The 7310-nt window shown below is 49.4% G+C and overlaps 2 long non-coding RNA genes across 2 annotated transcripts; one reads left to right on the top strand and one right to left on the bottom strand.

The window, feature by feature from the left end:
* LOC108444878 lies at positions 1 to 4913 on the top strand. Its single transcript, XR_001859598.1, has 3 exons — positions 1 to 55; positions 3063 to 3179; positions 4331 to 4913. It is a non-coding gene; the product is annotated as an uncharacterized LOC108444878 (long non-coding RNA).
* Positions 2553 to 7304, bottom strand: LOC108444879. The gene is made up of 3 exons (XR_001859599.1): positions 6471 to 7304; positions 5706 to 5795; positions 2553 to 3132 (listed from the first exon to the last, which is right to left on the bottom strand). It is a non-coding gene; the product is annotated as an uncharacterized LOC108444879 (long non-coding RNA).
* Positions 7305 to 7310: the final 6 nt, after the last annotated feature.

Raw genomic sequence — 7310 nt, 5'->3', positions numbered from 1 at the left:
GATTGCCGCGCCGCCGCCTGCCGCGCCCTGCGGGCCGCCCTGCAGCACCCCGCAGGTACCAGGGTCGGGGGGCCCCTCCCTCCCTCCCTCACCCAGGGGCCGGCGGTTTTTACAGTGGGATTTGCTCCGTTTTCTCGTGGGATCTTCCCCTTCTCAGTGGGATCCTCTGCATCCTAATGGGTTCTGATCTCTCCTCATGGGATCTCCCATGCAATGGGGTCAGGCTTTTCCCATTAGGATCTGACCATTCCTTAGGGGATTTTCTCCTCACCCAATGGGATCTGACTTTTCCCATTGGGATTGGACCACTCACTACTGATGGGATCTTCCCACACACAATCAGATCTGCCTTTCCCCAATGAAATCTTTCATGCTAGTGGGATCAGAGCCTTTCCAATGGGATCAGCCTCTTTCTGATGAGGTTCCCGGTCCTGGCAGCCGGGGACGATAACTTCCCAGCAGTTTGGGAAACACTGGAATAGCTCATGGATAACACGGATGTGGCAGCTGATAGCTGTGACATTGTGGCTTTCCATGACACGGTGGCCTTCCCATGCCTATGGATGTGTGTTCTTGGGGGAGGCAGGACTGGGATGTGGCCTGTGCTGTAGGGTGCAGGCAGGACCTGACCTTCCTGAAGGAGGAAGATGCTTGTGCTGATTTTGCATAATGACTAAGTAACAACAGCAAGTCGTTGTTTGTGTGTAAAACTGTATGTCAGGGTGAGGATGGCAGGATGAAAGGTGCGTGTCAGCCAGGTCTGAGGAACAGCATTTGCCCTGGTGCAAAAGGTGATTCAGGTTTGTGTGTCAACACAGGGTGATGGCAACTGGTGAGATGGTGCGAGCAGAGCCTGCCCAGCTGCCACACAAAACATTTCAATCTTTGGCACTGCTTGTCTTGGGCTGTTTCCCTTCCCTCCTCCCTTAATTTTTTCCCACTTTCACCTTGCTTCCCAGCATTTCCAGGGGCTTGACTGCTTTCCTGTCTCACTGCCTTTACCCTGAGAGATCCTGGCACTTGCCTTCAGCACCACATTGACAGGGTCCTCTGGGATCCCTGGGACATGGGGATGATTGGCTGCAGCTCAGGTGCTTCTTTCCATCAGCTCAGCCCAGAATCCTGGATCTGAACGTTGAGGAGCTTCGAGATGGCTAGGACCCATTATGAAGGCACAGGGCTGTCTTCTCCCACCTCTGTACTAAGACACACACAATCATCTTTCCAACTTCTCTCCTTTTGCATGCTTTTGTCTTCCTTGCATTGTTCCTGCTGCAAGAATTTCTGGTGTCCTCCCAGACTCCAGTGAATCCTCCAGTTCTGGTCACAGCAGCCTGGTGGGACAGCAGCTGCAGAGGCAGAAAAGCATCCCTGCATACATGACCTTTTTCTCCTTCAGCACATTGCTGGTGCTTGGCTCAGTACGTGTGTTTTTGTGGCTGGCTGTGGAGAATGAGGAGCAGGAGGAGGTGGGTTGGGTGTTAGAGCCTGTTTGTGTGTGCTCATTCACTTCTGATGCTGTGCCTGGTGATCTGAGCCATTAAGTGTCCCGGGACCTGTGTGTGTAATGAGGACACTCATCAGCTGCAGGGTTCAGCCTCCGGCAGGGACAGCTTCTTTCCATGCTTCTGTGAGCTTTGCCTCCCAAAATCTCCACGTGGACAGAGGGAGTCCAAGTGTAGCTGTGCCTCCAAAGAGCAGCTGAAACTCCAGGCAGTGCACTGGAGATTTTGTTTGTTGACTGCCAGAAAGACACCGAGCCCTTTAGTGTCGCAATGGCTCAATAAACTGAAGGACGCTGAAGGGGTTTATCATTTGTTATCTGATTAGGAGGTGAAAGGCTGGATGATATTTCAATGGAGTGCTGAACTGCTGCTGTTGGAGACCATATAAAATACGCTGCTGTAGTATTCTACAAGCTGCTGTAGTGTTTTACTATAATGGCTTGAAAGTCTGTAGTAACTTTCTTGTCTTCCAGAATAAATACCATACATCGACTACATGCTCTCTGCAATCTACAAGCAGTTACAGCTGCAGTTTTCAGTGTGCTGCTGTAAGACTGTGTGTCCAGCAGGTCTCCATGAGAGGGAGGAATTGCTTAATAAAGTGGGGAGCAGTAAACAGGTTGATGTGGTTGAAGCTAGGTGACAATGCAAAAGAAAAACTTCCTTCTGTGGGAATTCCCTGTGTCAGTCCCCGGCCTCACCTAGTGTGCCAGCTAAGCTCCTGCCAGATTTCTTGCTCACTCTCAGCTACCACATCCAGGTTGGTTTTAGCAGCGAGGTGGCAAAGAAGAAACTGACACCAGGGACAAACTTTCAGGGTAGCAGAGAGGTTTCAGCCAGATATAATGTACTAGTTTGAAAACAAACCAGTGGGAGGCACCAAGTCAGAATAACAATTTAACAGGAAAATTTTTAAAAAGGCAGAAAACACTGGTTCAAACGGACAGAGTCAGGATACAACCTGACACCCTGTTAGGGTGGTGGTAGCAGTCTGATAAGATGGTGGCTGCAGTCCTCCTGAAGTGGTGGATGTGGTTCTGTTGAAGCAGTGATCCTGTAGAAGGGGTCTGCTCTTCCTTGGAAGGTCCAGTGGTGGCTATGTAGCTCCTGTCCTCTGGGAATCTAGTGGGAAGGTTGTCTGTGGTGTTCGGAATCTCAGATTATATTCAGGACGGAATGCTTGGTTCCTCCTTCTGGGTGGAGCATCTCACAATGTGATGATGAGTCATGAGGCAAGGCATTGATTAGGCTCATGAACAGAAGACAGTTTGGAGGGAGTTATCTATGCAGGAAGGCATTGATGGGCCATTAACAGAAAGTCCCGAGGGAGGAGGCAAGGAAACACTGCCCCACCTGGTTTCAACAGCTCATGAGGATGGTAATAGAATACACTGCAACCCAGGACATACAAGGATTGCCAGGAATTGCTCTGTACTTTCTAGTGGTGGGCTTCGTGGAGTGGACCTGGTTTTGTTGCAAGGCTCATGGAGGGAGAGGTGGGGAAGCAGCAGGGCTGACCTGCTACCAGTCTGAACTCATCTTCTCTGGTTTATTCAGAAGACATGAAAGACAGGGAGAGGTGGAGGCTCCCATCCTTCTTGCAGTGCATTTCTTGGAACCAGAGGAGCTGGAGAAAAGATTATAAAGCAAAAGCTGAAAACAACATTCATGAAGGTATGCCCAGCTTCCTCCCCTGTACTCTGCTGTGATTGTCAGAAATTGCTCATGATACCCTGGTGTCCAAACCCCTTGCTGGTAACCTCTTTCAGCTATTTCCAGTTCTGCAGTTGACCTCACTTCCCTTTAGCCCAAACCTGAAGACAACCAGCACATCTAGCTGCTTTGTTGCCGTCTCCTTGTTTTCTGACCTTTTGCTTGTCTAAATGAAACCACGCTGGGTCCAGTGCCCAAATACACCCCTGGAAGCACTGCTGAACTCAGCTGCATTTTGCTTGAGTGTTTGAAAGCAGAACTACTGTCTAAGCAATGAATTGGAAGCACCCTGATACTATGTGATGTTTTCTGCAAACATGGTTGGAAGGAGGGTTCCCAAACCATTTGCCGTTGAGGCTGGCAGAGAGAAGGGAGAGGGCAGTCAGCTGTGGGGTCCCCGATTCTAAAGGAAATTGTTCAGGTAATGCATAGCACAACATTCAGCCTTTGTGCACAGTTGGCACTTCGGCTTGCACTTCCCAGCAGTGATTTTCTTTTTGCAGAAGTGCCTCATGCAGGAGGCTTCAAGGAGTGTGGTGCGGAGATCCAGATTGTATTATGAAGCACAAAGAGGAGGGAAAGCTCTTTCACTGTAAAAATAATAGAATGTTATATTTTCACTTGAAACCAACTGCCTGACCACTTCAGGGCTGACCAGATGTTAAAGGATGTTATTAAGGGCCTTGTCCGAATGCCTCTTAAATACATAAAATCCTTAAAGAGCATAAGAGTCAGACAAAACAACTGAAATGCCCAATTTATGCAGCTTTGAGACATGTGAGACCCACTCTCTGTGGTAAGAAAACCGAAGTGCCTGATCTTGCTGTCAGTGCCAGGCAGGTGATACCCTGTGGCCATGGAACTTGTTCTGAGATTGCTGAGACTTCGGGAGGCCAGGAGCTGGGCCCTGTGCTCCTTTGCTCTATTTGCTGAAGCAATGTTGAGTTTGTAAAACAAAATGAAAATCAGTTTTGAAAAAAAATCAGCTGTGCTTAGGTTGGGAGTATGTATCAATTGCTTCAGCCCATGCTTTCTTGTCGTCTTAAGTAGCATTTTCCAGGAGGAGGGGTTTTCTGTTCAGGTCTCCCTTGACCTCTCTCTGCTCCCTGCAGATGACCTGCAGGACCCTGAGGAAGAAGTGGCTCTGGCCAGCCTGTCCCCCAATGGAAACTGCGAAGAAGCTGCTGGAGGCACAGGCACCTAGAGGTGCCAGGCATCGAGCACAGTCCAAATTCCAGATCTGCACAGTGGATTTGGAGCAGTGGGAAGAGGAGCTGGTGCAGGCCCTTTCCTCCAAGGACCCACAGCTCCAGGGAAAAGCTGCTTGGCTGAACTCATCAGGGTCTTCTGCAGCTGCCAACAGCCCCTGGGGTCTGTGCCAAAGAGCCATTCCCTGCTGTGCCCTGCTGCCCCGGGGCACCTGGAGCTGCTGCTGGCCACTTGGCTTCTGAGAAGCCCTTTGGGGATGTATCCCATATCCCATACCCTGACGTTGGGACTTTGAGTGTGAAATGCAGCCACCTGTTTGAAGAATGAGGAATGTTTTCTCACTCTGAGCAAAGTTCCCTGCTGAGGCTGCTGGAGCTGGCCTCCCTGGCAGACTGATTCTGCTGCCTTGTTTTCCTGCTTCATTGGCGCTTGGAAGTTCCCACCCTCTTTGTGATCAGGAGAAAAAAAAAAAAAAGACAAAAAAAAGTAACACAGTGGCTTGGAGACTGCAGTGGGACTGAATGTGAGCTCTCGGATCTAGGAGCTACTGAAAAGCTTGAGTGTAACAGTGTAACATGAAGAATGCAGTAACAGCCCAGCTTGGGTAGCAAGAATAACATAAAAGATACTGATAGTAATGGCATCTAGAGCAGAGTGGGGTTTGGGAGCAGGGTCTGTCCCTTTGGCTTGTCCTGGTGCTCAAAGACTGACTGAAGGACTGCCTGGGTTGGAGGGGTGGCAGGTGGGCACTAAGGTGTGGCTGGTGCTAGATGGGGCTACAGGTGAGGGCCATCTTATCTGGGACATCTCCACAGGCGTGGTGGCACACCTTGGAGTGGCCTGCAGCACAAGAAGATGTGCCTGTTTCATAAATAAATGTAAAAGTACAAAAATTATCTATTTAAATATTTCCAAAGGGCTGCCTGTAGCCTGTGGGGAAACACAATTAACTACAAATCCTTGGTTTATGGGGAATATTACTCTAATGCTAAGAATATCTTTTAAATTCTTTATGCAACATAAAACAGGTCTTGTTTGAGCACAACCTGCTGGGTTTTGTTTGGGGCTGGCTTTCCTTTAGGAGTTTCCTCCAGCTCAGATCAGAAACTTCAACCTGCCTACCTCGTCTCTGGGTTAATTGCCAAAGTACATCCTCAGTGCATGTCTGTCCTCTCTCTGGCTCCTTTTTTCCCACTGGCAGCTGAAGTGTCTGGAGTCCTGCCAGCTCCGGCCAGCACTCTCTCAGCAGTTTGCCTTTGGCATCCCTCTTGCTCTTACCTGGAGCAGAGGATGCTGCTCTGCAGAGAGGGCACTGACCCACTCTCCTTCCAGCCTCCAGGATTTCTGTAGGATTTCTGTGCTGATGACCTGAAAATACAAACATAGCCAAGTGACTTGGTGTGGGTGGCTGTATTCCTGATCCCAGGTTTCAGCACCGAGCACTCAGTGCATCTTGGCGAGATGAAGGTTCCCTCCTGCTCCATCCCTGCACAGCCCAGGTCGCTGGGCAGGTCTGTATTTCCCAATAAAGCCCTGGGTTAGGTGGGTCCAGCAGGACTTGCCAGTAGGAATCTGTTTTCTTGCAACATTTGGCCTTTGCTGCCAGGAATTCACCAATGAAGAGGTCGCCCAAGAGCACAAATGGGCAGTTAAACCTCCCTGAGTGCTGCAAATCCACTGGATTTATTTACTGGTAATTTTTAGGTAAATCATGCAAGTTTACCCTTGCAAGGAAATTTGTGAAAGTGGATGAACTGCCTGGGTTTTAGGAGGTGTGAGCAAGAACATATTTCACCAAAAGTGTTGTTTTTCTTTGACTGAGGAATAAAAGGGACTTAAATACTTTATTTTTCTCTTTTCTTTTTTCACTATCTGTGCACTTGGAGGTGTAAGCAGATAGTTTTACATGTTTAATTGATTGAATAATCTAAGGGCATTGTTATGTGCTTGTTGTAAAGAATAAAGACATTTAATTTCTTAATTGGAATGTGCTTATTTGTTTGCCATGGTGTTATCCTTAAAAAAACATTATGCATGGCTTACCTCATATTTATCTTGGTTTGAGTAAACTGGGTATTGGGATGGGATGGGATGGGATGGAATTGAAGTGACCCCAGCGTCTGATATGCAGAAGATCAGCAGAACTGAGTGCAGCCCAGGTGGGGCAATGGAGAAGGCTGGAGATCTTCCCAGTTATCCAAGAGTGCAGCAGCCCCTCTCGGTGTTGTGGGTAGGGCTCTGATAAGCTTTCATTAATAACTTTAATTAATAACTTTCACTAACTGATACCATTATGCATCCTCAAGGAATTCAAGCCCTTCAGAGGAGTTTTTTCCTGTTCGGTAGCAACAAGGAGAAGTGAATCCTGCTGAGATCTGGGCACTTTGGTCTCTTGTGTAGCATCGTTGCTCCTGAGCTGGACTTTCCCTGGTGCAAATCCACCAGCCTGTGTGTCCCGTCTGTCCATACCAGAACCAAAGCAGGAGCCAAAAAACTCCACACTCCTCCACAACTGGGGCACTGTCAGATCCGTGTCTGTGCGGATCTGGACACTGCCCTATGCTCTGACGTGATGGATGGGGTCTGTCAGACTCATCTCTACCTGTGCTTCCCTTTTAAGGGACAAATGGGGTTGGGTGGGTGAGGCCTTTCCCCATGGAAATGTGAGAGGAGTCGGGGCCCGCAGAGGCGTTAAATCCATGAGATAAAACCGCTGATGCCTGTACTGCCACGGGACACGCTGTGCCCCCAAAGATGCCCCTCTCCCCCCATTGCGGGCGGCCTGTCCGGGCGGGGGAAGCAGCCGCTTCTGTGGGCACGGCGCAAACACGGGCACCGGCGGGGGCACTCGTGGGGAACTCACAGCTCCGGCCCCGCGGCCCC

The sequence above is a fragment of the Corvus brachyrhynchos genome, unplaced genomic scaffold (genome assembly GCF_000691975.1).
Source record: "Corvus brachyrhynchos isolate BGI_N302 unplaced genomic scaffold, ASM69197v1 scaffold162, whole genome shotgun sequence".
In the NCBI taxonomy this organism is placed as follows: domain Eukaryota; kingdom Metazoa; phylum Chordata; class Aves; order Passeriformes; family Corvidae; genus Corvus; species Corvus brachyrhynchos.
Note: the sequence above shows the minus strand (reverse complement) of the source record. Positions and strands in the feature narration are given on the sequence as shown.